The following is a 25,843-nucleotide window of genomic DNA, read 5'->3' on the forward strand; positions in this document are numbered from 1 at the left end:
ATGATCTCCAGGAGAAAGGGGGTGGGCTGGAGATGGCAGGAAAACTCCAGCTTGGGTTAATTCCAGGGTTAAAGCAGCTCCTGTGCCTGTAGAATACCTGTAGAATTCTCTGTGTCTCACGGAGAAATCAGCTTATTAGAAGGTTTGGATATGGGAAGGTGGATCACTTTCCAGAGAGGAGATGGAAGACAGATACAGTCAGTGGCATCGACAGGCAGGGAATGAGACTGAACTGCTGGCTTTTGTGAATTGCATTTTGTTGTGAATTACAAGCAGCTTTTGGCTGATTTTCCAAGCCCACATTTTTAGCTTTCATTCATGGCCACAAGATTTACCCCCCAAAATGACCTACTCTGATTAAAAAGGATTTTTAGGTAAACATAGGGAGGGAAAATCCAGGGAAAAAACAATGACCAAGATGTTTTCCTCTTTCACTGATGCCTGCTGGAGGGACCTCCAGCACAGCACCAGAGCTCCATTCCCTTGGGAGGAAGGGTGGGATGCTGCACGGGTTAAAAAGAACTCGGCACCAGCTCAGTGCCTTTTCTTCCCCTCTGGTTTTTTTCTTCTTTTTCTCTCCTGGCTGAATCAATAATTAAGCATATTCTAAGTAGTACAGTTTTGCTTGAAATTTTCCATTTGGCTTGGGCATCAGTTGGAAATGAAATATTTAGAGGACAGAATATAGTAATAAAGCCAAGACACATTTTCTGCTAGTATATTTTATTTATTTTGTTTAATAATGAGGTTCTGTGTCTGTCTCTACCCCCCTCCATATCAGTGGCTTTCTCCTCTTCCCCTTTCCTTTGGAGGCAGGAGATAATATCCCCCTTTTAAAAAAATAATAAAGTCTGGCTTGTCTAACAAATCAGGCCCTGTGCTCTGATGTTGTAAGTGTTCAAAGGAGCTTCCCAGAAGGCTGAGGGAGGGGAGGAACTCAGCGAGGCTCCTGCTCTGCTCGTCTGTCTGCAAGGACAAAGCAAAAGGGATTCCTCTGCTTAAAATTATTTGTTCCCCGGTGCAAAACCTTTCAGAATTCCCCGGGAAGGAAATGGATCCTTGCCATGCAGGAGCACAGCCTGCCCTGCCCCATCTCCCCTCTGCACCTCTGCATTTCCACTGTGAAATCTATTCTGCCTCCTCGGGGCTCTTTTCCCCTCTGTCAGCGGGGTCGAGGTGTTTGCAGGAACATTTTCCCTGGGGAATGCCATGGATTCATTACAGATGCTGCTGGGAAAGCAGGGAGAAGGGCTGGAATGCTGAGTGGTTGGCCATGGGATGCTGTGGGCTCTGGTCCATCCCATCCCAGTTCCCTCAGCCCATGAAGGTGGGAAATGCCTGTGCTGCTCCACCAAAATCATTGTGACTTCAACATTTCCTCCCCCCCCATCCTGCTTTTGGGATGTAAAAGCAAATGTAAATCCCTCAAATAGAAATTACTCCCAGGAAATTCCTATCATGTACAGCAGAGCACTTCATCCCAACAGCTTCAAAATGTTTCCTTCTGATTTTGATCTTTTCTTCAAAACCTGTTTACAGTTAAAAAAAATAAATAACTGTGTCTGTATTTGAGATTGTGAGCATTTGAAATGGAGTTTCTTGGCATGCAGAAGCTCTTGTCTGAAAAGCAAATGAAGTTTCCCAGCAAAGGAAAGAAACCTGGAGCTTCCCTGGCTCTGAAGAGGCAACTGATCCCATGGGAGATCAGGGCCTGATTTTTGATCCCTGAATGTCACCAGGTCAGAGCTGTGCTCCTTTCCTTGCGTGACAGAGGCTGTGGCAGGGCAGGGGGTTTGTGGGGTGGCTGAGCTCTGTCACAGCTCAGGGTCTGAGGTGTTCCCCAGGCTGGCACTGTCCCTGTCACCTCCCACAGAAGGGTCCCAGCAAACCTAGGCTTGCTCCTAGACTTCAGATGACATTTTGTACACTTTTGTACTGGAAATGGGGAGAGAAGCTGAGCTCTGTGGGGCTGTTTGGGATTGTTGGGCTGTTGCTGTGTTTGAGAAGTCAAATCCTTTTTTTTCAGTAAATTATTGGTGCCCAAAAGTGAGAGTTTTCTGCTATTTGCTCAGGTCTGCATCTCGTGCCAGACGCTCCCAGGAGGAAAGGCTTGTGCAGGAATTTAATCACAGGATCTTGAGGGGAATAGAGGGGGGTTAGAGAGATTCCCAGGGTCTGATTCTCGTGTTGCTCTGTCAGGATGCTGCTCCTGTCTGTCCTTTTGCAGCCATTCTGGGTCTCTTGGTGTTTTGCAGCAGTCTTACCACATAATTTCCTCTATGGGTCCAAATCTTGACCTGTTTTGTGCAATCCAGGGTGAGTTTGGCTTCTCTTTCCCATTCCTGTGAGGAGAACCAGTGCTTTGAACTCTGCAGGGCAGTTTGGGGCTGGGCTGAGCACGAGGGAGGCCAGGAAAGCAGGGGGAGTCCTTCCTGGATGCTCGCTGTAGTTAATTCTTGATAATAGTTTTCCCATCGTTAATATTGTTGTTGAACTGCTGCATTCTCACTCAGCCAGAGCTAATTATAATAATTAACAGACAACTCATGAACTTGTCAAACTGGTAATTATAAACCATGGAGACTTTTATCATTAAGAGATTGCTCAGGAGGGGGAAAGGGGTGCGAAGGCTCTCTGGATGAGCTCTGTGCCCACGATGAGTTCTCTCTGCCCAGCCCAGGATTGCAGCTCCACAAAGCACAGCCTCTCCACGCCCTGCTGAGCGGGGAGCTGGCGCTGCAGTGTCCAAAATAAATAAGTGACAAAGGCAAACAGTTGCTGCAGATCCCCAGGCAGCCCAGGACAGCCGGGCAGGGATGCTGCCAGCACGCTCTGCAGGGCTGGCTGGGCTCTGGCTCCGGGGAGGGAGGGAGGATGCTCAGCTTGAGCTTTCCTCAGCTTTCCTTCCCTCCTTTGGCCTTCTTCCTCCATGGAGAAGGACCCTGTGCTTCCCATCCTGTGCCTCTCCAGGGAATCCCAGTGCTGGTCACTGGCATCTCTCCCTCCTTCGCACATCTCCTGGCAAGTTTGGCTCAGACCTTCTCCAAGTTTCCTCCCATGCCTTTTGTGAGCTTTCTCTCCCGGACAGCAAACAACAAATGGTCCTTTTCACCCAGGAGATAAGATTGTTCATCTTCCAAAGTCACCGGCACTTGCAATGCCGGGTCTGGAGCAGTTTGAATAATGAGCCTTCGGGAGAACTCGTGTTTCTCTTTGTGTCCTTTTCTTAACAAAGACCTGAGGCTCCCAAGGCAGCGGCGGCTCCGCCAGGCACCGAACGCGACAGGGGCTGCTTCTGAAGGGCACAAGTTACAGAGAAGATTTTCTTTTCTTCCTTATTTTTTTCCCCCTCCACTTTTCCAATTGTATTTTTGTCATGCGCCGTCGCTGAACAATCGGTCCTTTATAGAAAAATTCCCACCAGGAGCGATACGAGTGCTGCTGCCAGATCCCCTCCTCCCTTACAACCACTATCTCGCAGCGCCTCACATGCACATTTCAATCTGAAAAGAGCACCAGAAGTTCCCTGTGTCCTTAAATCCTTGCTTTTGTGCCTCCCTTGGCCTCTCTCCTTCTTTGCTCTCCCAGCTTCCTCCTCCCTGCCCCGGTGGCATCCCTGCCTGCTGCCCAACCCTGCTGGATGCTGCAGCATCCCTGGGGAATGTCAGCTCTCCCACCCCTGATGGAGTGGTACCCAGACACCAGGAAAGGCTTTCAGCACGGATTGGAAACCTTCATGGTCCCACCCTCATCCCATTCCCGTCCTGCTGGTGGCTTTGCCTCTCCTCTGACTACCAGGAGTGTAACAAGAGAAATAAAGCTGTTCTCACAATGTCTGCAGCTTCCCCCGAGGAGGATCAGCACCACAAACTGCTCTTCAGCCCACTGGCTGAACATGTTGGGCTCCAAGTCCATCTGGAAATGTTCCTAGCAGAGCTACATGGCCTTTTGCATCAGCTACATCAGAGCTGGGACCTGTTGCTGTCCTGAAAATATAGAAATGAAAACATGGAAAGTACAGAGAGGTTTCCTCTCGCAGTGACATCCATCCTCCCCTCCTGGTGCAGCCACAGAAGAGGCAGAAACAATTCACTTCCCAGACACCAAACTTGCAAAGGTGGATGTGAAGATTCCAGCTGGGATTTCCTTCCAGAAGCTGCCAGTCTCCACATTCCCCAGTTCCATGCCCTGCAGCCCAGTCTGATGTGAGATCCCCTGAGCAGCCAGCAGGACCACCACCCTGGGCTGGGGACAGTGAGGGAACAAGACCAACCATTTGCTGAAATCCTCACGTCATCCTGGATGCCATGAAATCTGCTGGAGGAGACACTGCTGGCCCCTTGCAGGGGCTGTGGAGAGGAGCAGAGTGAGGGGCCAGAGCTGCCCTTGCCAGGCTGTGGCACGGAATGGCACATTGGAGCATTTAAAATACATTAAAGGAGCCCTCCCTTTGAAGTGGGAAACTATCTCTATTTAATCAGAGAGAAACAACTTTTCAAAAGATTCCCCCCCCCCTTTACCTTCAGCTGTCTGGCTTCTCCTGTGGATAGTACCATGAATAAAACATGCATATCCCAATTAAATCTTGATTTAATTTCTCTTCTTTGCAAAGCTGATGAACTCGAGTGCTTTCATAAAGACACGAGCATTAGCATTCTTTTGTGCTGTACCAGCCAGTCAGAGGAACAAGGGACTGAAATAATCACCCACCTCTCTGCTGGCCTTGCCAAGCTCTGCGCTGGCTGGAGAATAAACCCTCGGCTGGGATCATCCTCTGGAGCAGCAGTTGGGCTGGGAGAAAGAAATTGGTAAATGGTGCAACAAAATTCAGTTTCTGAACCAAAAACCGTGCAGCAAAATCCCTCTTGGAAAAAGGTCTGTTCTTTCATGAAGAAACGAAGCCCTAAAAAAGCAACACACCTAAAACTTTCTTTGCTGGAGACCTTTTTCTTTTAAAAAAAACCCTCTATAAGCTCTCTCAGAACAAATTTCCCCCAGAAAATTGTTTTTGCCCTTCCATTTTTAATAGGGATTTTTGAAATTCATTTCCTGCATGGCTCTATATGGAGCTGCTGAAATGTCACCATGGTGATTGTCCTCGTGACATTTCCATTCAGGACTTTCAGCAGGAAAACAAATACATTGCTGGGCTGGGATAGGGGCTGAGGAGGGGGCTGAGGAGGAGGCTGAGGAGGAGGCTGGACCCTCATGACCATGGGGTTGGGAGGACTCAGCCCCTCAGTGTCCCCTGCCTCAGTTTCCCCACCTGTGCTCTGCTGGCAGGGACAGTGCAGGGTGCCTTGCCAGGGTCACTCTCCTGATGAAACCTGCTGGTTTATTCCTCACAGAAGCCCCCGAGCTGCCCCTCAGTGCAGGGATGGTGTGGCTCACATGGTTTGTTTCCAGCTGACCCACCTGCCCTGCTGCTGGATCAGTATTCCAGGCGCCCAATGCATTTTGTAAAAATAGCAATTTATTTACACCCAAAGAAAGTTTTGCTCAGAGTTGGTTCTGATTTACAGCTGCGCTGCTGTGTGTGTGCAGCCTTGGAAATATTGGATTTATTGGCTGTGCTAGACCCTGTGTGCTGCCTTGGCAGTGCCAGCACGTCCTTTCCCAGAGCTCTCAGCTGTGCTGTCACCTCTTTGCAGGGTGGGGAACCTTCCTTTGCACCCTGATCTTGTCTGTGCCATGGGGAAGGACAGCCTGGTCCTCCTTCCACCCCTGGGCAGCAGAGAGAGCCCTCAGGTGCCTGCTGAGGAAAGCTGGGGAGTGCAGGGGGAGAAAAAGGGGATGAAATGCTGTTACCTCTTCAGATAATGAAAAGCTGCCCGAAGAACAGCCAACCTTTCTTTCATCACGGCATTGTTCATTATAAAACCAGAAAGAATTAGCTGTGGAGTGTTATCAGATGGAGAAAAACATTAATAGCAGAACTGGGAGAGAGAGAGGAGGAATTTGGGGTGAGTTAATTAAACCACACATCCTCGATTACTTGTGAAGGAGCTGCACAGGCTGCCTTGGGCTTGGCTGCCCCTGAGGGTGAGAGGCTCCTTCTTAGAGGAAGAATTTTGTCAGTCTGAGCAACTTCTCCTTCCGAGGAGCAGCACATGTGTGGTGCTCCCAGCTGTGCAGGGAGGCTGGGAGATCCAGGAGCAGTGCTGGTTTCCATCCTGGATAACTCCTGTCCTGTAGGTCCCCAGCAAACCCTTGGCTGTGTGTGAGAGGCTGTAGAACGCTGCAGCCTGCATGGGGTTAATGAAGAGAGGCACCCTCGTGCTAACTTACAGGGCAAAGCTCAATTAAGTTGGGAACTGAAATGGATAATTCCATTAAAATGGATTTATTCACTGTGCCGCTGCCGATACCCGTCATGCTGAGGGATAGCTTCAATGGAAGTTTGTATTTTACCAACTTTGCTCAGTGTCCTTTGTCAGAACCAGACTTATCTTTAGCTATTAATTTGTTGTTGAGCCTGGAAAGGTACAGGAGAAAGGAAAGTCTTGGAATGGTTTTATGGGGAGAGCATGGCTGTCCCTGTGCCAGCCTCTCTGCCCAGGCACAGCCTCAGGAAAGCTCTGGAAATCCTGCTGGAGCCCCTAATGCAGAGGGCATCCCCTCCTTGTGTCTGTCTGCATCGTCACCCAGCCCAGCTCCTGTGTCACCACAGCTCTGTCCACCACATCCACATCCCAGGAGCGTCAGGCTGCACGGGGGGAAATAAAAAACAAACCTCCAACACTTAAGGAAGGGAATTGTTTCATTCTCTCCAAAGGTCAGTTGCTTTAAACTCAGTTCAAGCCACCGGGGCACCTTTCAGCTTCATTCCTTCTGTTTAATTCTCAACAGTTCGTTAAAGCCTGACCCTGCTGCTCTCAGTGATGGCTTAAGATGGCCAGTCGGAGACAAGTCCTTCTGCTTCCCAGGCTGTTAAACTGCCAGCGATATTTTAGGGTCTTTTCTTAATATTTCTGCTAGTGACTCTTCAGTTGCTGTCGGAACACTTGGCATGCGGCAGAGAGGAGAAGAAGCAGAAGATAATAGGAAAGAATAGAAGAATGAAGCCACCCAATGCCATTTCTCGTGAGCTGAGGAAAGGTCAGGGGAGATTGTGGGCAGTTATCTCCCTGCTGCCACTGATAAAGCTCAGGAGAGCTCATGGCCACCAGTGGCTGCTTCAAACAAAGAGATATTTAATTAAAGCCCGCAAAAAGAAAAGGAAGGATAAGTGCTTTAGAGATAAATTCCTATCACCTAGACAGGCTTGAAGGTCCGTGAAAGCTGGGATTTAATGCTCCTGCAGGTGCCTGGGATCAGCCCTGTGCTCTGTGCCTGGGGTGGCCCGGAGATGCCCCAGATGAGGTTTGGGGAGTGTGGGCAGGGCAGATCTGCTCTTTCAGGGGTGTGACCACACCGCCAGTGTCCGAGGCGATATTTACACCTGGGGAAAGGCTGCTAGCCCAGGACACAGCGCTGTCCATCCCTGTGTCCCTGTGCCAAAGCCTGTCCGAGCATCCCACAGGCAGGGGGTGTCAGCTGAGCCAGGCTGCGGTGCCGCGCGGGGTATTTAGACATCACTCTTTATTTGTTTGCCTAATTAAAGCAGGGTGGATGTGTCTGCTCCCTGCCCGCCTGTCCAGGGCCGCTCCGGGGAAGGTGTTGATTGCGCCGCTGCAGCTCCGCGGGGGTTTGGGCAGAGCCAGGTCCCCCAGGAGCGGCAGTTTAATAAAAACACCAGCATGATTTATCATCTCTCAGGCTGGGGAGCAGCCTCTCTCTCCAGGTAAAAAACATCCTCTGAATCCGCTCTCTTAATTTGCATAAGTAATGGTCATATCATTAACAGCTCATTAGGAGGAGAGCGGGGTGGAGGGGAGGGGGTGACAAAACAAAAAGTCGGAACGATGAGCTGGGGAGGGAGCTGAGGTCCCTGCCTGGGGAGGAGACTCGAGGGTGCTCCAAAGCGAGGGTTAAAAAATCCGGAGTCGCGTCTGGGAGAAAGGAAAACGTACCAGGAGGATGCACGGGTCATTTAGACCTTATGAAATGTAACGTATGAGGAGCGATTTGCTGAACGAAGGTTAAAATTGTCCTGTTGTGCCCATGGCAGCCCTAAACGGCTTGTGCTGGGGAGCGCCTGTGCTGCCTTCAAGGTGAAACGGATGGGAAGGAGATAATTGAATTGTAGCGCGGAGAAGGGGATGGGATGCAGTTGGCACAGGGATGATGCTGCCAGGCAGTTCCCGACTCCTGCCTTGCGGGGTCCCTGCAGCCACAGAGCCAGGGCAGCTGACGAGCAGCTCAATTGTCACCTCCCCGCCGGCCCTGTGCTTCTCCAGGTGCCCTGCGGGTGCCTGGGGATCTTCAAAAAAGGGAGAAAACAATAAACTGAGGATGAGGCAGCCCCGGTGAGCAGAGCCTTTTGTCAGGAGCTCATAAAATAATCTCCTGGGATTAGGCTCCGCGTGCCGGTAATGCTCCTGGGGTGATTTATTTACATGTTAATAATAGAAATATAAGAAGGGAAAAGCAGAACTGGTTCTGACAACTTTCAGGAGAAGTTGGAAATAAAAGCAGGAACTGGCTCCTCTGTCCTGAGAGGGTAATTCCAGCTGCTCGGCGTGGGGATTGGTCTCTCCCTTTCCATTTCAAACACCACTTTCTGGGAAGTGCCGTCACCCGGGAGGATGCCTGGCTGGATAACTCACATTGACACTCTGATTTACTCCTGTTTATTGTCACCGCTGCTCCGCTCGCCTTTAATTGTGGTTATTTTGGGACCGAGGTGCAGTTGGGGATGTGTCATTCACTGCCGTGCTGCCCATCAGCTGCCGAGTGCAAACCCAGCTCTTCGGTGAGATGCAATACAAAGCTGATACACTCAAAATGGAATTGCTCCCAGCCCTTGCCCCATCAAATCAGACACTCCCTCCTGCTGCTTTTCCCAGGGATGGATGAGGAACATCCATCACCTCTGCAGTGCCCCGGAGAGCCCTGGGAATTGATGCTCCTGCATCAGCTCCAGGATGGTGCAGTGGGGCGCCGGGATTTCTCCTCTCTCCCCTCTCCTCTCCTTCTGGCACCGTTTTGCTCGCTCACAGGGAGAGGAGCATCATCTCCTTGGCGCTGCAAATCCACTTCAGCAGCCAGAAAGCCCCGACAGCTGCCACAGCTTCTGGGAAACCTCTGGGAGAGCTGGCAGCAGGGCTGGGGATCCTGGCCAAGGCTTCTGTTCCTGCTTTCTGCTCTCCTGCATCCCTGTTCCTTCCCGGGGTGGGAAGTTTTGAACACCTCCGAGGGCGGAGGGATAACTCCCGGTGGGAAAGTCCTACTCCACTACTGGCTCGAGAAAAACCAGGACTCTCAATGCTAAGCTCCAGCCCGTGTAACACAGAAAATGGTATTAAAGGATTTGCTTTTCATGACCATAATTCAGAGTTAACATACATTTGATGTTTAATGTATGAACCACAGGTGATTTCAGACTGGCACGGCCTTTTCTAAATAGTGTTTTAATCTTAGGGGGTTTTTCAGTTTTTTAAGGTTTGGCTACTCAGCCTGTCAGACAAGAGGAGAACAAAACCACAGCAAAGCTGGGTATGAGAATCCAATGTGGGCAGAGGCTTTTGTTCCATCTTTTATTGAGGTTTTACCTCTAATCTCTGCCTTTTGATGCAATTTAAGATTAAGGAAATGAAAGGCAAGGCTGCCTGTGAACAGTTATCCAAACAGGACAGCCGAGGGGAGCTTCAGGCACTGCTGTAAGAGGCTTTGGGCAGCTTTCCCCAAAGGGAGCAGCCAGAGATTCTGCAGAAGCTCCCGAGGTGCTGGGGGAGTGGGAATGGGGTCTCTCCCACTGCCCAGCAAATCTCCTGCCATCCCAATCCCATCTTCATCCTCTGGGAAGCAGCTCCTGGCAGAGCTGGTGTTGGAATTCTGGTTAAAAGGACCTGTTTTGGGCCCCAGTGGGGTCCCAGCTGCCTGACTGGTGTGTGTGGGAATAAATCCACCGACCCCAGTGGGAATCCATGCTGGATGTCCTTTAAGGGATGCCCCCAACACCAGGCAAAACCCCACGGGCAGGAATCCTATTTGTATTCCCAGCTGGAGCACACCTCGAATGGCTCAGAAAATGGGGGAAAACCAAGTTCCTGCCAGGAAAAACAACTCAAATACTCAAGCCCCTTCGCGTGGCACCGGTGATAAATTCGTGCTACTTACCCTGACGAGCTGAAAGGTCACGAGCAGACCTTCCAAAATAATTATTAAATAACTTTGCCATTTGTTCAGGATCAGTTGCGACCTTATTACTGGGAGCGGGAGATGATATCTCCACATCCTGGGCACAGATCCAAGGAGGTCATTAGTAACAATCCTCCATCCCAAATTTTGCAAGGGGAGGGAAGATTTCTCTTCAACCAACACATAGAGCTTTCCAGGCTTTTGTCTTGCTGGTAAACGAGCTGTGAGGACTAGGAAGATCCATCTTCCCTCTTCACATCATATATATGTTTCAGTAGCCTTGAAGGGGGCGAAGGGCAGAGTCGGGAAGAAATGTTCTGTCACTGCAAATCTTTTAGCTCAGCAAAGAATCAAGAACCATAAATAAAATCCTCTTTAGTGCTCGGACATTTGCCTCGCGGTGTGCTGTGGTGGCACCAGTCACACACGGGAGGTGTCTTTAAACCCAAAATGGGTTTCTTGATCAGAGATGGGAGCCAGTTCAGCAAGGGTTGCTTTCTTTCAAGTTAAGCAGAGGTTCCTGTGGCTCCACGAGAGCTCATTTCCAGGCAAATTAAGCACTATTTGGGCAAAAAAGGAAAAGCAGCATTTCTGTGCAGCGTTGCCCCTGCAGATCCTCAGCCACGATGAAGACACAAAGGCGGTGGGTGCAGGTGAAGGTAAAGGGGGTTTCAGGTCTGCAGGGATGGCCATCGATAACCTGGTGTTTGTGCTCTCTGCTCCCAGCCTTGCTGGGCCTTCCTGCAGCTCCTCAGCCCCCTGGATGTCCCCAGTGTCCCCCTCGGTGTCCCCTCGGGGCTCTGCCAGCCCATAATGGGATCAGCTGGCGAGAGCCATTAGTGGAACCGTTTGCCCTCCGCTTCTACTGTGCTGAAAATTTAATTGGCTGATGATTCAGAGGAGAAATCCTTTCTCTTTACTTTCATCTGGCAGCCGCCTTTGTCCTCCCGGCATTCCAGCCTCAGCCACCGATTCCTCGAGGACAATCAAAACGGTCTTAGAAGAATTTCCAATACTTTCCAATGAGTCACTTTCTAATAAAGTGTGTGTCACACCGCAGACAGCAGCGCTCCCAGCCTGGGATTCAGCTCGCTCAATTGCTCACCCTTATCATTATCCGAGGGGCTGGGAGCTGGCTGTGTGTCCCTGTCACAGGTCCAGCCCTCGGGGGAGTGCAGGGAGAAGAAGCTTCGTGTTCTCCAGGATTTTAAGGGTCAGAAGTGATGCAGCTGAGGGAGCTGAGAGCATCGATAGTTTAAAGCCCATGTGATGCCCACTCTAAGCACAGGGATGTCCTGGGTCAGCCCCTGATATGGAATTGGTGACAATTCTTGGCCATGATGGAATAGGCAAGGCAGGCTCGAGCTCAGCAGCAAGGTTTAACCCTTTCCCTGCTTGCTCCCAGCTCTCCCACAGTGCCTGCTGGCTGCACCCCAATGGATATTGAGGAACAGGGGCTTGGGCAATCAGCCCGGGAGGTCAGCAGGTGTGTCCCTGTCTCATCACAGCGCCAAACCTGCTCCTGGCAGTGCAGCTGTCACTGCTGATGTCCCTCACAGCCCCCAGCTCCAGCCCAGGACAGAGCCAGCCGTGCCAGCAGCTCTCACAGAGCTGCTCAAAGCCTCACCTCAGCATCACAGGCGCCTTTCTGATGTTGAACATGAATGCTCCTTGCTGCAGTTTATGTTTATCTTGTCATCCTCATAGCAAACATGAAAACCTGTTTATTCTCTCCCTTTTCAGAGCTTTCCTTTAAATGTTTGAAGACTGTTTGCATGTCTTACCTCGTCTTTCCTTTCTGGAATAAGCAAGCCAAAATTCCCTTCACTTCCATCCTGTATTAGTGGTTTAATCTCCCTGCCTGTCCTGGTTGCTCTCCCCTAAACCTTCCCCAATAAATTCCAGTCCTCAGGAGTGGAATTCTCTCTGTGCAGCAGGATGGGCAGGGACCTGGGTGGCACTGGGAAGCTTTGGCATATTCCCCGGTGAAAAACACGTGTTATTCCTGCTGATTCTGCTCTTTTTTTGCCTAATTGACAAATTAGGAGTGTCCCCTCCCTGCCAGTTGTGTCCCCAGCACATGGAAGGTTGTTGGTGCTTCCCCGTGGTGCTTGGGGGGAGCAGAGCAAAGGAAATCTCTCAGCTTGTTGCCTGCACAAGGAGAAGCTGGTGGTGGATTTTCTGGAGCTTTTCCCCCAGAGCAGCTCAGCGTGTGGGGAAGATGCAGTGGGGAGAGTGGAGGAAGAGAGGGAAGCTTGGAGAACTCACTGCTGGAGCTTTCATTTAACTAAAGAGCAAAGTAACATTGTGCTCCATTGATTACACATTTTTTCTGCCTGTTGTGACATTTGCAGGAAGGCTAATTTATTCAAGCATGGAAATCTTTAAAAACTTAATTAAGTTATTTCTGCTATTTCCATGCCTTATTGTTTCGACTTCACATTTAACTTTTATATCTGGTTAATGTCTTTGAGAAAAAAAAAAAAAGAAAAAATAAAAAAACAACTAGAAGGAGAAAGGAAATGGAAAGGAGAGGGAAGATGTGGTTTGTGCCTCCTGTGGGAGGTGTTTGGGGTGTCTGTCCCACAAGAGTGCTCTCTGGTTGTGCCTGGCAGGGTGTGGCTGTGGTCACAGACAGGGCTGGCTGACCTGAGCCCTGGGCTGCTTCCAGGGGGGATAAAGTGGTGCCAAGGTGCTGTCAGGCTCCTCTTTCCTGCCCTTTTCCCACCATGGGTTTATCCCCTGGATAGCTGCTCATCCCACTCTCCCTGCAGACAGGCAGACAGGATAGGGTGGCAGGACAGGGTGGATCCTCCTGAGCCCCAGAAGGGGAAATAATGGCAGGAAAACCCCCAGAGTTCCCTGGAGTTGGTGTTTTACTGCACAGGAGGCACTGAAGGGCGCAAGACGCTGCCAGCAGAGCTAAATGCTGCGTTAATAAAGTTTCTGTCAGTAAATTCACTAATTAAGGCTCACAGATGGAGCTGGAAGGAATGCTTGTGGTGAAACCCAAGGAGTGTGAACACTGCCTGCTTTGGAGGCAGGCTGCAAGTCTGGGGAAAAATGGGGAAGAAAGGAAAGCCACCAGGAGTTTCAAAAAGCTTTACCTGCATCTCCAGAAAGTGAGGAGAGCCCGAGGGTTGGGTCTGGGGGCTGTGAGCAGGGCTGGCTTTGGCTGTGGCCCTGTTTTACTGTGGGTTTGTGGCAAAGCTGCCCAGCAGCTGAGTTTGAAGCGAATCCAGGTTTATCAGAGCCCAGGTTAGCACCCTGAGCAGCAATCTCCTTGTCTGTGACAGCAAAGATGGATGCAAGGAGGAACCACTCCGGCTCTGAAAACCCCCAGAGCCATAAAGAGCTGCAGCCATAAATGACAAAGTGCTGCAAACTCTCTCGGCGGCAGCAGCAGGGCTGGGGGAAGAGTGATCCCCTCGCTCTCCAACATTTGCTGAGCATTAGGCTAATTTCCCTTGGGCTTCCACCAGGCATTCGGAGTTCTTGCTGGGTTTCTGTGTATTATTCTTAAGTCGTTAGCCTCTACCTCCTGCTCCGACTTGGGAACTCTTAGAGGATGGATTTATGGTGTGCCTCCTGTGAGCACTGCAGCCATTCCTGTGCCCACGCTGATGGATGTGGCTCCTGGATGGCTTTTCCCTCCTGGAAAGGTGTCGTTTCCAGGGAAATGCTTGTCCCTTCTGAGAGGTGTGAGGGTCAGGGCTCCCTCAACGTGTTCCAGCCTCTTCCCAACCACTGGGTGTGTAGGTGGGGAATGGGAATGGGGATGGGAATGGGAATGGGGATGGGAATGGGGATGGGGATGGGAACTCTGGAATGCACAGGTGCTTCTCCTGGCTGGCAGAGCAGCAGGATTGAGAGCTGGGATCTGCTCCGTGCTGGGCAGGGAGTGCAGCCCCTTCCTTCTGCACAGCATCTCTGCCTTTGCTCCCTCTGTAGCTACGGCAACATTTGTATTTGTCAGCCTATGGCGATCCTCTGCATATGGAATACATTTGCTCTGGGTGTTTGCCATTAACATTTTCATTTCTGTTTAGCGTCAGGAGTTTTCAATTACCGGCCTGGCGGAGCAGTGCGAGCTGTTGTGTTCATGCTCTCTTTGTTTTCATTTCCACATCCCATCCCAGTGAATTACAGGATGGCAGTCCTGCCCCGGGGCTGCTGGGGAGAATGCAGTGCTGTGCTGTGTTGGGTGCTGGCCACTCTCACAGGGTTGGCTGGCAGGGGCTGATTTTATCTGAGACCACTCTGTACCGAGGGGAGCAAGCAGGGGCTGAGCACAGCCTTGTCCCCTCTGTGTCCCTCTGTGCCACATGCAGGAGGGAGGTGAGACCAGGAGTAGCTCGGTGCAGGTGTGACCCCAGCCTGGCAGAGCTCTGCAGCAGAGTCCAGACCAAAATCTGTCTCCTTTCCCTCTTCCCAGCCCTGTTTTAGTCTTCCTCCACTGTGACTTTACATCTCCACTTCATAATTTAACTTCACAGAGTGGATAAAACTGCTTTAGCCAATAAAGAAATGAGGGACAAGTAATGCACATCCTGGCTGAAACAGCAAACTCCGTATTTCCGAAGTGCTGCCTTCCTAAACTCTAAGTGAGCCATAATGTTTAGAAGGGCCCTTGAAAGAGCAATAAAAGGCTGCCAGGTCGGGCAAACAGCAGTGTTAGCAGAGCTGGAAGAGCTGCTCCTCGCAGGGATTGCAGCAGCCAGAGGGTGGGGAGTCCCCGGGGATGGGGAAGGAGGTGGCAGTGCCCACTCTGTCCCCACGGCTGATGGGCTGAAGGACGAGCTGCTGACCAGAACTGGACAAACAGATGCCTCAGCTCAGTGTTAGGAAGGTTCTTCTGGTCATCCTGCAAGTACTCATATCCACTGTGATCCAGGATAACTCTCTTTTTCTGGTTTCTTAGAGCAGAGAACAAAAATTCCTATGTTTTGAGCTAGCCTGGAGATCCTCCTGCAGCATCCCCACATCGCTGATGTGCTGCCTGTCCCCAGGGCTGTGGTCCGAGGTGTTGACTGATGCCGAGGGTGGCTCTGCTCCGGTAGGAAGTGTTCCCCAAGTGAATGGGCCCTGGAAACCTGCCAGCTTGCTGAAACAAGTGGGGAAATGCAAGGAGAATCAGGAGAGTTGTCCTCACGCAGGATTCAAAGGGGATGCCGCAAGCTGGAGAGGCTGAGGAGTTCTGCAAGTGTCCCAAATGCTGTTAACCTCAGATTTAAAATCCGGGTTTCCTTTGATTTAAAGTGGTTTTAAAGGTTCCAGCACTCCCGCAATGTAATTATCCCAAAGATTTCTGGGAGCCTTCTTTCCTGCCCCTTTGTTCCTAAGGCGGCTCTGCAAGAATGCCAGGAGGTTACAGCCATTATGGAGTGTAATGCAAACAGGGCCATTTATTGCCTTTTTATGAGGGTAATGCTGCACCACCCAATAAATTCTGCAAGAAGGATTTGATGGAGAAAAGGCTGAGATTCAGCCACAGCAGGGTCAGCCAACGGGAGTTCTAATTTCACATGAAAGTAGTTAAGGGGGCAAAAGGCGTATTTTTCACTCTCCTGTTTTGGAAGGAGCAGGGAAGGATGGGAGTGAGGAAAAGCCGAGGAGAGAGCAGATACAAAAGAGGAGGAGAAGGTCTCAAGCTTAAGAGATGCTGGAAAGATTGTCCTTTCTCCCTGTGCCTGTCCTTGTGAGGTGTGACAGGGTTGGCTCCTGCCTGGGATGCACTGCCAGGAGGAATGTGTGTTTGGAGGGATCCTGGCTGTGTCCCTGAGGGATCCTGGCTGTGCCCCTGAGGGATCCTGGCTGTGCCCATGAGGGATCCTGGCTGTGCCCCTGAGGGATCCTGGCTGTGTCCCTGAGGGATCCTGGCTGTGCCCCTGAGGGATCCTGGCTGTGTCCCTGAGGGATCCTGGCTGTGTCCCTGAGCCCGGCCAGAGCCACCGGCCGAGAGGCATCAGCTGTGTTTGCCTTAATCAGTTCATTACGGCGAGCAGGGAATCAATGGGAACAGAGTATTGATCACAAATTCATAACTGAAAATCGCGCTGCTGGTCTTGGCTCATTTCTCCGTGGCAGAGATGAATCTCTGCCCCCCCGCCCGTGTGGAATCCCCATCCCGAGCCTTGTGTGACCTCTCCCAGTGCTGCGGTTCTCCATCTGCCTGGCCCAGAGCTGGGATGGAACCTCTCGGGCTGCTTCCAGCTCGGTAGTCTGGCCAAAGGCCACCTGGAGCACATCCAGGGAGCCCCAGCTCCATCCCAGCTGCTGGCAGCCAGCTGTGGAGAGCCACGGGAGCACGGGGTGTCCATCCAGATGTGCGCAGCCTCTGGAAGCGTTTTGGATCCTCCCTGCCTGTGTTGCAGTGGCTGCAGCTGCCGTCTGTCAGCCAGAGCTGCTCTTTCATGCTTCTCTTGTTCTCCTCGCTCGCGATTGATAGATCAAAATTCCCCGCAAACGACCGGTTTCATGGGCCGTTTCCTCTGCTGTCAATACGAGGAGCTGAGAACTGTCAGTGCCGTCCCTCCCCGTCAAAGAAAGAATTCAATTATTTATCGCTGCCTCTTAGAAAACTAATTGTATTGCTAATTGTTCTTTTCCTGTGAGGAATGTTACATTTTTTTCAGGTGAATGGCTCTAGGCAGTTTAAGGGTTTATAAAGAGTGTTTCATCAAACGTGTGATTCAGAATGAACTCACTGAGATGACATTTCCCTTCCAATTTTCTGTTTATGTTAGCGAAGGGGGGATTGCTGGGAGCCCAGGGCTGTAGCTGCTAACCTGATTCATTCCCTGCACAGGGATGGGACTCGGCGCAGATGAATTTTACCAAATTGGCCATGTTTTTGTGCAATGGTAACAGTAATACACTTTATCTATCTCCTGTTGAACTAAAGAGGAGTTTTACCAGTAAGTTTGACAGAAAGAGGATCAAGCTGCTGCCTAAATTTCTCCTTGGAGGACCTCGGGGTAATTTTCTTCCAGCACTTCAGATGCTGAGAAGGGTTGGGAGCAGCCATAGGATCCTTGTGCATCTCTGATCCAGAGGAAAATGCCACAGGAAAAGGGAAAAGGGATGAGGAGAGCGCTGCTCTGAAAGTCCAAGGCACAGGAATATCAAATCCATCTTGCACGAACACTTCAGGGTTTCAATGTCTCCTTTTCCAGCAGGCAGGAGCTCTCCTGTCACATCTTTTGCCTTTTCAGGACCATGATAAATCTCCTCTCTTAGCACACCCTGGAGAATAACAGCATCAATCATTTATTACTGGCTCAAGTTCTCAAGATTCCTGACCCCTTCTGCGCTTGGAGATGAGGCACGTCCCGGGAGCCTTGGCAGTGCTTTCCCACCTGTTCCAACTCCAGCACACCCTGGTGTTGCCCCATCCTTCCTTCCTTCCCCACATGGAGCTGGAGCTTCACAGCAGCCCTTGGAGGGTCTGAACTCCCGGGGCCAAACCACCCCTTTCCCAGCCTGGAAAGAGCAGGAGGGATGTGATTCCATTCTCATTTTCCACAGTAAATTGGGAGCTTGTGCCAGGCGGAATCCCTTCCCTGATTCTGCAGGATGAAATGCAGCAGCGAGGGAGACATAACCCTTCAGTGCAGCAGCGATTTACACGCTGCTCCTCCTTTAATGGGGCCCGAGCACCTGAGCATGGCAACGGGCTGTAAAAACAAACACACACACTCCTATCCTCCAGTCCCTCTGCTCCAGGGCATCCCAGAGCCTGAGGACAGTTTTACCTGCTGCAGAGCCAGATGGGACAAGGAGAACTCCCTTTTCTTCTCCCAGATCCAGCTCTGGGATTCAGCCCAAAACATGATCACAGACTCTCTCAGCTCGAATCCTTCACCCCTCTGCCCTCATCCCCTTCCAGTCCGTGGGATGCTCTGCTCCTGGTGCACTCAGTGCCTGCCAGGGCTCTGCCAGCTCAGGAGGAACTTCTCGGAACGGGAGCACAGCCAGGGATTCACTGCAGCAGCCTGATCCTGCATCTTACAGTAAATCAATGAAACTTCCGTGCCTTGACAAGCCCTTGCCACTTAAATAGACAAGAAACAGGTAGGGATGGATGCTGCAGGTTCCTCCAGATCATGAGGCATAAATCTCAAGAGAACAGCAGCGGAAAGATAAAACACTGCTGGAAGCACAGAACAGGATTTAGGATTTGTTTAGAGGTTGTCATTTTGACAGTAAGGAAAATACATTTTTCCTGCCCAGGGTTGGCAATTAGTGTGGCTGCGGGGAAAGGTAACGCAGTGATGAGCACTGCTACAGGTGCCTTGATGCCAGACGGCTCTGCTAAAGATGATAATTTCTAAAATCATAGAATCGTTTAGGTCTGAAAAGACCTTTAAGACCATTGAATCCAACCATTAGCCTAATGCTGTGGAAAAGCTGATAAGGATCTGGTGATGGTGCGGCAATGGTTAGAGGGCATCGGCTGCTGAGGCAGCGAGCTTGGTGTAATCAGCCTTGATGGACAGGGAAGCAGATAGAGAAGCGTAAATGGGAATTAATAAATTCAACAGCCAGATTAGCTCCCATTATTGCGCAGCTCCCGCTGACCCTGCTCTCCAGCTGGGAGCGATCTGTCCCGGCGAGCTCCCCATAAAGCCGGCGGGCAGAGCCAGCCTGCGCTGCTGCCGCCTGGGCGAGAGCAAACCCTTCTTGTTTGGGAGAACAAATGCTAAAGCCGCCGCGTCCCTCTCGCCGCCGTGACGAGGGGAGCCGGGCTGCGCTGCTGTGAGTGGAAATGTCATCTCCGAAATGTAATTTGGCTGGAGCACGCTGCAGGACAGCAGCAGCTGCGGAGGCAAATCCAAATAACGCTCGGCACTGTAATTGCATATGTAAAAATGGGAAAGAAGAGAGCGAGAGGAAGCGGCCTCCTCTGCTCTGCTGGGTATTACAGATGTAGCTGTCATCCTCTTTCCCTGCCGGAGTGGTTGTAGGTGTTCAGTCCTGCTACTCCGCTGGGTGTTGTAGAGAGATTGGAATATAATTTCCAATGTACAGAGGTCAAGCCATGAGGCTGTTCGGGCGCCTTGTGCCTCCGACAAGGATTTACCCAGCTCAGAGCTTGATCCCAGTCCCTCTGCGGGGTGGCTGCCCTGGAGCAGGGAGCTGGCAGTGCTGGGAGTGATCCCGGGGTGGGATGGGGCAGCCCTGGGAGCACAGCACCCTCCAGATGCTCAGCAGGGGCTTCTGAGCTTTGCCAGCATGCTGGGATCACCCTGATCGTGGTCCTGAGTGACTGGGGACAGATGTCTGGGGAATGCTGGGTTTGGGGTCTGTCCAGTGCCCTGCTCTTCCCTACAGGCTGGGCAGGGATGGAGGGATGGAGGGATGGATGGATGGATGGATGGATGGATGGATGGATGGATGGATATGCAGTTCCACTGACCTTCCAAAATAACCAGTGTCTCTCCCTGGTCTGCTATCGTGGCTGCGTCACCTCTGAGTCACTGGCATTTGCTCTGTGCTGAAGTTCCCTGTGAAATCCCTCAAGGTGCACAGGAAATACAATATTGTTTGCGTCCTGAATGAGATGCTTGCTTCATATAGACATTAATCAATACATGAAGGAGACACCATTAGGGAAGACAGAATTCTTTGCTTTTAGGTGAACTGTTTGCCCTCTTACACCCCAGACTGTGAAAACTGAGATCAGTTTATCAATCTAATTTTCTGTTCACAATTAATGCTTTTATTTTTCTTTTTCTCATCAGGCAGCAGAGCCAAACAGAGCTGTTCCCTCCGTGAACCACCCGTGTCCTCTTCCCAGTCTGCCTGGATCCCATGCCACGCTGCTCAGGTTTGTGTGGGGATGAGCTCTGCCATGTGGGACACAGAACTGCTGTTCCCTCGTGCTATGGGATTGTTAGGGTTTATCATTTTTGTGTGTTATCCCCTTTGTGAGGCTGAGTTATCCCGCTCCGTAATTTCATCCAGCTTCCCTAAATTATTCATATTTTTCAATAGGCCACAGGAGCCTTCTGCTCCCTCTCCCAAATTATTTTGCAGCAAACAGAGCTGCTGCAGAGGCAATGGTGTCTCTGCAGTGGGGGAAGATCTCCACAGATCTCCTCTGTCACAGAGAGTGCTTTGGGCTGGGATAACTCCCCTGTGCACCCAGAGCCTCCCAAGGAGCAGGATACATTGGGAAGGGTAAAGCCTTGCCCTGAGGGACTGAACATTTCCTTCCCAAGGCATTCACCAGAGAATCCCCAACAGCACTCTGCATTGCTCCAGAGCTTGCTTGCTTCAGGTTGTAAATGTTTTCTATTTCTTACAAGCTGTGAGTCTGATGAAAGTGTAGCAAACCCAGGACCCAGCAGCAGAGGAAGCAAACTGTGCAGCACGCGGCGTTGGCTCCTATAGGGTGTCTTCAAGTGTGCTGGGTAATGATCCAGCAGCTGTGAATCCATACAAACCAGAGCTGCTCCGAAGGGCTGTAATTATTAATCTGCTAACGCAGACACAATGCACTCAGCCTCCTCTCAGCCTCTCCCAGGAATGGGAAATAATGCTGCAGCGGCAATTACCTTAATGCAATTATCTCAAATGTGAAATTCCAGAGTGGCACTGCGTGTCCTGGGCTGTGGAGGACAGAGGGGGCTCTCCCAGGGCTCTGGGGTCAAAGCCAGGCTCTCAGTGCTGGTGCCAGCAGGATGTTGTGCCCCTTGTCACCTGTGTTGTCTAAAGCCCTGGCACACACAGAACCTGGGCACTGGCACACCCTGCAGTTTGGGCTCTCAAGGGATGGGCAATGCCAGGGTGTCCTGAGTGATTCCTGAGCCAGGTGGCATCACACAGGCAGCAAAGACAGCCCTCGCCCCAAAATCCAATTGGAAGGAGCTTGGATCAATTTGTCTTGTTTAGACACAGCTCTCTGGAGCTTTAGCCGAGGATAAAGGAAATACAGGAAGCCATGCTGATGGTGATCCCAGCAGGATTAATGGCAAACACCAGGGCAATCCCTCCTGCTTGCAGGGCCCATGGTAACCCAGCACCCAGGAAGGCCTGAGCTGCTCAGAGTTCCTCAGAACCCTGGTGCACACACACAAATCAGGAGAGAAAATGTTCCACAGTTTGCTCAGGATGGACCTGGAGACTATTCCAGTGTTCTTGTCTCTCAGGGAGGAATGAACTAATTGCAAAGGATTTTTTAAAAGGAAGATTGTAACTGGCCCAAAGCAGTAAATGGATTTTACTTCCTCTGCTCTGATAAATATTTAATTACTGAGTGTAATGCAGGGATTGGGTTTGGTTCTTGCTTGTTTTGATAGGCTTTTGTTTGTTTTTATGCATATATTTATTTATATTTTGCACTTCCTTTGCAACTGCCATCCTCATGTGCCTTTTCCACAGTGGTATTTCTTAAAATTAAATTGAATTGTCTTTTCACTCCTCTCATCCACTCTGACTTCATGTCCAGAGCCTGTCTCTGGGAGCAGCAGTCCAAAAATGAGCCACCTCTGCAGAACCCAATGTATTTCTCACCTGCTGCCCTGACAGTCACTGCTTTGGGGTTGGTTTGATTTCCCTCTTTGCTTCCTGGTGCCATCCTGCACAATTGTTAACATTTTATTTTTTAAAAACATCTCATGCCAATAATGGAATAGCTAGAAAATGTTTATTTACTTAAGGGACTCTTTAGTGAAAACTCCAGGCTCTTGACAACTAATATCATGCATTTAGGTAATTGTGTAATTACAACTCAAATGACAAATGTTTCTTTAGGCTCCATTTCTCTCCCATGCCCATTCCAAGAGCAGCACAGGGGGTGTCCAGCTGCTCCCTGTGCCACAGCCCTGCTCCCAGCACAGCCTGGCACAGCCTGGCACAGCCCACACTTCAGCTCTCCCTGGCCTGTCCTCCAGCCTGATGAATTATTACTCAGGCAAAAATCTCATTAAAATCATGGGGAATGTGCCCAAACGGAGCACCCCAGGGTCTGGCAGGACAGTCCTGCTCTGCTGTGCTGAGGCAGGGCTGGAGCTGTGTCCCTGGTCCCTCTGCAGAGCTGACCCTGCTCATCCCATGCACCCCGCATTCTTCCCGGATCTCATTTCATGCAGCAGGATTTTTCCCAGCAGGATTGGCAACAACACAGCCTCATAAATAATGCTCCCAATGGGATGCTGTGTTGCTGTCTGGCTATTAACGCTTGTGTATTTCTCTTCATAATGTTCAAGTGCCTTATTTATGCCTGAAGGGCTGGACTGTCTTCCTGAGCAGTGACAGGAGTGGTCATATGGCTGCTGCTGCCAGGTATGGTGGAGTTTAACAGCTCTGGGTTCACACTGCAGAGGTTGTTACTGATAAAGGTCCCTACATGTCCTTATAGCCAGCTGGGAGCACCCACGGCGTTGTCCCACTGTGGCACTCAGAGTGTTCCTGAACAAGGGAGCCCAGCTGCAATAAACCTTCAGCCTCGGCTCCAGTCCCAACTTCTCCGGGCATAAAGGTCTCTGTATGTGGCATTTGATGGCCTCGGCTGTAAAAGGAGCCATAAAAAGGTAAGGGCAACTCCAGCTGGAGGTGTTGTTCCCCCAGCCTGTCCCTGACACAGGAGGGAGCATTGCTGTGTCACCAGCTGCTCCTGGCCGGGCAGGAGCAAGAAATAGTGATGAGCAGTTGTACAGGAGGGGATTTAAAGGGCTTCTCTTCTCTGCTCTCCGTTAGAACCCACATTGCTGATGAGCAGCGTCACTTTAACCTCTCGGTGTGGCTGAGCTGGGGTGTCCAGAGTGGAAAGCCTTTGGAGACATTTCTCAGAGCTGCCCAAGGTTCATCCAATGCTGAGAGCAGGAGGAGAGGCAGGTCTGGGTTCCAAACATGCTGAGTCCCCAGGGAGCCATGGGGAGAGCCTTAAATTTGCAGGGTTTATTTGATGTCAGCTTTCATTGTTTCACAGATCCCACTGAACCCACATCCATCAGCGAGAGATTTCCAAAGTGCAGGGGAATAAAACTCCTCATGGATAACGGCCCCAAAAATGCCTTTTGGCAGCTTTATTGCCTGGCACACAGGAGAAGAAGCAGATGCACTTTCAGAAGCAGAAAGTACTCGGATAATTCCTTTATGGCCACCCCAAGGCAAGGTGAGGGGAGTTTTGCTTTACCGACTGAAGGGAGAGGAACCTGGGTTGCTGGGGCTCTGCAGAGGAGAGCGGGCTTGGATCTCAGGCTGGCTTGGAAATCAACAGCAGTGCTGATGGGAGTCCAGCAAGTATGGAGAGATTTTTTTACCAGCTGGGAAAACTGTCCCCATGCATTTCCATGCCAGAAATCTGCAGAGGGGGTGTGCAGGATGCTGGGGTGCAGAGCCCACTGACCCCCAGGGCTGCCAGCCCCCAGCTCCAGCAACACCCACGTCCCCTGTCCAGCTCTGAGGCTGTTCCAGCAGATGGGCTCCAGAATCCAGATGTGGTCACAGGAAGTCCTGTCAGGGGTTACTGGCCAGGGTCTCGTTCTCGCCTGTCAGACTTGACATCTTCAGCGTATAATTAAATGCCAGGACGCGAGCAGCAGAGCAGGTGCATGCTAATGAGGAGATCAATTTTAATTATGATTTTAATTAAACACACAATCCGGTAGGAAATATGACAAGCAGGCTAGAAATGCAAAATTTATACTGGGGAAAAACAACGGCTGGAGACAGGGAAGATGGAGCTGAGGTGTGTGTGCCTTGAAGCACAGGTTGGGTGGGAGGATGGTTGGGTGGCTGTGAGCCAGGGTGGGCATGGAGGGCATCTCTGATTCCTCTTGTAGCCATGATTTGATGAGGAAAGTTCAAAAAACCACATTTACCACTCTGTTGTTATTTTTCCAAACTCCCATTTTTTGCTCTTTGCTAGTGCTCCAGAGCTCTTGTAAACCACGGGCTGTGCAGCCACATGGCAGAAATCAGCTATAACAGGAATTACCACTGAACAGAGATATTTGGCAAGAGGCTTTACAGCAGCCCGTGCCACGGGGGGCTGAGGTTTTGGATCATGGATCAGAGGGAACCTTTGGGATCCCTCTGTGCACAGCCCTGGTACATTTGGCTGCTCCAGATTAACTCCTGCATGAACTCCAGCAGGCTTCAAAAGAACAAATCCCTCCTCGAATCGCTGCCTCCCCAGAACAGGAAACCCTCCATCACTCCCGCCGTGGGTAAATCCCACCGCCTGACTCATCCAAAGCCGACTGGCTGCAGCTCCTGAGCCTTCACACCGCTGCAGGATGTCTGACAGGGACAGTGCTGAGCCACTTCCCTCAGATTTGTCTCTCCCCAGCACAGGCAGACCCAAGGCAGCTCTTGCCACATCTGTCCTCTCCCCCTGAGCTCTGCAGCCTCGGGGTCTGCTGGGGGCACCTGGTCACCACAGTCTGTCCCTGGAGGAGGTGGCACAGCCCCGCAGGGGGAGAGGAGCCTGGGATGCTCTGCTGCTCCAGGCCGGGGGAGCACCGGGAGCACTGAGCACCACAGGCTGTCTCATCCGAAAGGAATGCTGCCGAGCAGGGATGGAACACGAGGCCAGATGCCGGGAATGGGGGGTTTGAGCTCATTGGTTACCTGAACTCACCCCTGGGCCCCCTCCCTCCCCCCAGCCTACGCCTGACTCCGCAGAATTATTGATTTTGCTGGTTTTTCACTATTCCATATCATAAATTGACTTCAGCAGCCCTTTTCCCTAACTAACGAGGCCATTAGCGCTGGGATGTGGGTGGATAGGCAGCTCACCCAGATCAATCAGACAGGGGATGTGTCTGTGCACAGAGACACGGGCTGCACCCACCTCCATCCCCCGGGCTGGGGGTCACGGAGCCCAGAGCAAACTGGGGCAGGAACCAGCCGAACTGGGGGCGGACTGTGGGAATGTGCCACTTGTCCATGCAGCTCTGCCATCAACAGCACTTCTCCCCGTGTTTTGGCTCCTAACGCTTTGAGTTAGGGGGAATAATTAGGGGCTGTGGATGGAGCCGCTGGGTTCCCACTGTTCCCCGAAAAGGAGGTTCAAAGGAGAAAAGGGGTGTCGTTCCCGCAGCCCCCGCTCCCTGCCAGGCTGGGCTTTGATTTGCTGGCTGGAAGTTTCTCTGCGGCTTTGCCCCTCCTGTTTAATTAGCTGCTCCGAGAGCTCCGGCAGCAGCCGCAAGCCCGGGCTGGGTTTTTATAGAGCTTGTTTTTACCTTTCACCCTCTGGAAATGTCAGAGCAGCGGGGAAGCTGCGCCGCTTTGTTGCCTCCGCTGTTTTAATAACTTTATGGCTCGCAATCCTCCCGTGGCCCTTCTGCCCACCTGCCTTCGGTCGGAGAGCGCCCGTGGAGATAAGAGCCCGAGTGAGCATCGCTCAGGGCACAGCCGCTGTCTTTAACCCCGGGCATGCAGGGTCATTCCATTTAGGCAGAGCGCTGCTCCTGCCGCCTGAGCAGCAGCATCTCCTGCGCCTCCACGCAGCGGCCCAGTAAATCATCCTGGCCAGATAAAAATGAAAGCGATGCTTGGTTACTTATCCGGGGCTCAATTTAAAAGCCGGGAGCTGGGGAGAGGGGAGAGGCTGGGGGCAGCTCGGCTCACCTCCGGAGCGGGCGGTTGT

General features: G+C 51.3%; 1 long non-coding RNA gene across 1 annotated transcript in view; it reads left to right on the top strand.

Annotated features, from left to right (window-relative positions):
- LOC146427603 (uncharacterized) overlaps positions 1-23,561 on the top strand; it is a 55,214-nt gene extending 31,653 nt beyond the window's left edge. The window contains exons 3-4 of the long non-coding RNA XR_014856381.1: positions 22,618-22,778; positions 23,177-23,561. This is a non-coding gene — a long non-coding RNA (uncharacterized LOC146427603). The remainder of the gene's footprint in view (positions 1-22,617; positions 22,779-23,176) is intronic.
- Positions 23,562-25,843: the final 2,282 nt, after the last annotated feature.

The sequence above is a fragment of the Lichenostomus cassidix genome, chromosome 24 (genome assembly GCF_008360975.1).
Source record: "Lichenostomus cassidix isolate B80296 chromosome 24, HeHo_3.0, whole genome shotgun sequence".
NCBI classification, from domain to species: Eukaryota; Metazoa; Chordata; class Aves; order Passeriformes; family Meliphagidae; genus Lichenostomus; species Lichenostomus cassidix.